The sequence below is a fragment of the Theropithecus gelada genome, chromosome X, assembly GCF_003255815.1.
Source record: "Theropithecus gelada isolate Dixy chromosome X, Tgel_1.0, whole genome shotgun sequence".
Classification (NCBI taxonomy): domain Eukaryota; kingdom Metazoa; phylum Chordata; class Mammalia; order Primates; family Cercopithecidae; genus Theropithecus; species Theropithecus gelada.
Window position 1 is genome coordinate 111,580,916 of NC_037689.1, and position 3,986 is coordinate 111,584,901.

Sequence of the window (3,986 nt, forward strand, 5' to 3'; positions counted from 1 at the left end):
ATCTGAAGGTTTTAATAAGTGGTGGTTTCCCTTGCTTTCTCTTTTTCCTGCCACCTTGTGGAGAAGGTACTTGCTTCCCTTTTGCCTTCTGCCATGATTCTAAGTTTCCTGAGGCATCCTCAGCCATGTGGAACTGTGAGTTAATTAATCCCTTTCCATTATACATTTCCCAGTCTCAGGTATTTCTTTGTAGCAGTGTGAAAACAGAGTAATACAATGCATGCATAGCTTGCCGGGTGAGCCCTGTACTTTTGTTGCTTCATACTCAGAATCAGTGATCTTTTCTTTCTTCTCTCAGGGATTTTCCCCACACTCTCCACCTAGAAGGGGTCTATTTTCCCATTCCTCTGGCCAGAAAGATGGAATTTTCTCAAAGTTTTACCTTCCCACAATGATGTGCAGGTCCTTGTCACTTGAGATCAAGCGATAAAAGAGCGATATGAAAATGTGATATTTCCTCCACACTTACATAACAGAAATATCTTTTCCTAGTTTCTCTATTCAGAGAGATGAGCTTTCTCTCGTGGTTTTAGGGGATCATGCCATACTGCTGTGCCTCAGATGGGGCTGATCTTGAGGCAGGGCTGACAGGAAAAATTAGAAAGGAAGAAAAAATAAATATTTCTCTTGCACTGGAAGATGAGATTTTCGTGGAGTATTTTCTGGCCTGCCTGACGTGCAATTACTCGTGTAACGTTCCCTAGAGTTAATGCTGGAAGATAAAGGAAGAAAAAAATAAATCTTCTCTACATTAGCCTTTCTTTAGGTTTTGATTTCCTGCTCCAACATGCTTACTTCAGAGTTCTGAAGTCAGTGTTTTGTATTTTGTGATGTCTTTAGATATAATAAAGGTAATAGGATTACTCATTGTGGCTAGAACCGTGTCCTATATTCCTATTTTTAAGTTATTAAGTTATTGTATAGGTTAATTCCACAAATAACACCAAGAAGTAATGGCAAATGCTAAAACATGATCTTTTTTCTTAAATTAATATTTTGTAAATTAAATATAATTCTCTTTATCATCAACAATCCAATAGTTTAAAAAAATAATTATTAGCTAAATTTGAAGGAGGTAAAAATTGTGTCAATTCCTCTGCTCTCTGGTTTTCCTTTTGAATGAGAAACCAGGCCTCATTTCATCTCAACCTGAATACAAAACAAAATAAGAATATTTCATCTTTAAGATAAATCACAGTCGCCGGGCGCGGTGGCTCACGCCTGTAATCCCAGCACTTTGGGAGGCCGAGATGGGTGGATCACAAGGTCAGGAGATCGAGACCATCCTGGCTATCATGGTGAAACCCTGTCTCTACTAAAAATACGAAAAATTAGCCGGGCGTGGTGGCGGGCACCTGTAGTCCCAGCTCCTCGGGAGGCTGAGGCAGAAGAATGGCATGAACCCGGGAGGCAGAGCTTGCAGTGAGCTGAGATCGTGCCACTGCACTCCAGGCTGGGCAGACAGAGCAAGACTGTGTCTCCAAAAAAAAAAAAAAGATAAATCAACAAACTAGACAGAGGAAGAGGAAGAAAGTTCTCATAATTTACTTCCAAACAAAGTTAGCAGTGACTCTTCAGTTGTCATGCTGTCTTCAATTTTACAAAGCAAACACTTTTATAAACAATTATTTATACAGTGTATCCTCAGTGATCTGAGGGGACAAGAGAAACGATGCAATTTCTTTTAAGCTGGAGATCTCATAATGAAAAAGACACACCTCAGCAGGCATGGTGAAATTTCAGATAATCAAATTGCAGGTAGTCATATTCTGATTTTCAAAATATAACTGTGCACATTTTTCTTTGCATGTAGTTTCTGCAAATGGACACATCCTCAAACCTATGTGCTTGCTACTTTTTGATGAGCATCAGAGACTAATAAAACTTTCTTTAATAACCCTGAAAATGTAAAGTAATAAGCCTGTGCTTTTTTCATCACAAAATGGTTTATAGAAATTGACAGAAGTTCATTTTAGTAGATACATTTACTCAACCCAGTAGACCAATAAAACCAACATTATATCCCGTTTCTCTCACCTGCTATCATGATCACTGAATATTTTGAGTTAAAATTCACATTTTAAAGAAAATTAGACTTTATTTAAAAGATTAAAATATGTAAGTAAATAAGAGTAGCTAATTAATCCTATTACATTTGGCTTCAAATTCAACTCCAAGCTTCTGCCAAAACATATATAATTTATAAATTTTGGGCTGAGGGCCTGCACCATGCAAAGAAGTCTGAGGCATCTGGCTTCTGTTACGTCAATAATACCGTCTTGGCCATTCTGGAACTGCTAAAGCATCACCAGAGGGTGCTGTATATTGACATTGATATTCACCATGGCGACGGCGTGGAAGAGGCCTTCTGTACCACAGACCGAGTCATGACTGTGTCCTTTCATAAGTATAGACAGTACTTCCCAGGATCTGGGGACCTACAGGATATCGGGGCTGGCAAAGGCAAGTATTATGCTGTTAACTACTCGCTCCGAGATGGGATTGATGACGAGTCCTGTGAGGCCGTTTTCAAGCCGGTCAGGTCCAAAGTAATGGAGATGTTCCAGCCTAGTGCGGTGGTCTTACAGTGTGACTCAGACTGCCTATCTGGGGATCGGTTAGGTTGCTTCAATCTAACCATCAAAGGGCACGCCAAGTGTGTGGAATTTGTCAAGAGCCTTAACCTGCCTATGCTGATGCTGGGAGGTGGTGGTTACACCATTCGTAATGTTGCCCGGTGCTGGACATACTAGACAGCTGTGGCCCTGGATACGGAGATCCCTAATGAGCTTCCATACAACGACTACTTTGAATACTTTGGACCAGATTTCAAGCTCCACATCAGCCCTTCCAATATGACTAACCAGAACACGAATGCCCTCAGCCCAATTCACAGCGATGTCCGTCTGCTGCTTATTAAGTTTCACAGCACTTGCCACAGAACCACCAGTAGACAACTGACAGAACTCAAACAGGCCGTCGAATACTGGACAGTCCTCACCAAGGTTGAATCTCTGCATCTGCTTGCTGTACTCCGACATGTTATCTGGACGGATGGAGTGCAAGAATTTAATGTAGTTGTCGCTATGGTACTTGGTCATCTCCTCAGCATTGGCTTTGTGAGGGCGATAGATTTCCATTTTTTGCTAGAGACCATAGTTGAGCAGCAAATTATGAGTCATGCGGATTCGGTGAGGCTTCATTGGGTGGCCTTGTCCGTAGTAGTGATTTCCGACATCCCCATCGTAGTAGTAACAGACTTTCCTCCCGGTGCCCTGCGTCTGCGCCATCTTGCTCGCCTCCCGTCCCTACCATCAGTCGGTCCATCTGCCCTCAAAAATTTTTATTATTTATTATAAAATTGAATCCAGTAATAAAGTGAACAGTTGTCATGATCAAAAAAAAAAATTTATAAATTTTAATTTAAAAGAAAGTTTAAAATTCACAGATACAGAAAACAAATCCTTAAAACTAAACTAAATGAATAATTACAGATTGGCCAATATATAAAATATGTCAGACAAAGTAAAAGGCAGCTTTCAATCTCTGTCTTTTGGAAGATAGTAAAGTTTTCCCCTAAGAAAAATTATTTAATTTACCTCTACTCCAAAAATTAAAGCAGAATAAATAATATTATTAAAATTCAGAAGAGTCATTTATGCAAGAATTGGAAATGCCTAATTGTACACAATCTAAATTGATTTATTAGAACACTTTCTGTTTCCTTTGACTTCCAATTGGTCTAATCCTTTTATAATTTTTTTATAACTTAGCTATTTAGATATCATATATCTTTGAACTTGAAGAAGTTAGATAAATGTTTGCTTGTGTATTTAAGGTGCTCCCAAATGATGCTTATAATTCAGTTTTGTTCATTTGCATCTTTGGGATCAAGAACATTAATGCCACACTCGGGAATGTAAAATATAATGTCTTGGGTCCTCTTTTCAGAAAACAGCAAAAATTAGTAATATTTCAGAAGATGT

General features: G+C 39.0%; 2 pseudogenes across 1 annotated transcript; one reads left to right on the top strand and one right to left on the bottom strand.

The window, feature by feature from the left end:
• Nucleotides 1-2,216: 2,216 nt before the first annotated feature.
• LOC112615865 lies at nt 2,217-2,873 on the top strand (annotated as a pseudogene). The gene has a single exon (XR_003117491.1). The product of XR_003117491.1 is annotated as a histone deacetylase 1 pseudogene (transcript).
• Nucleotides 2,804-3,290, bottom strand: LOC112615238 (annotated as a pseudogene).
• Nucleotides 3,291-3,986: the final 696 nt, after the last annotated feature.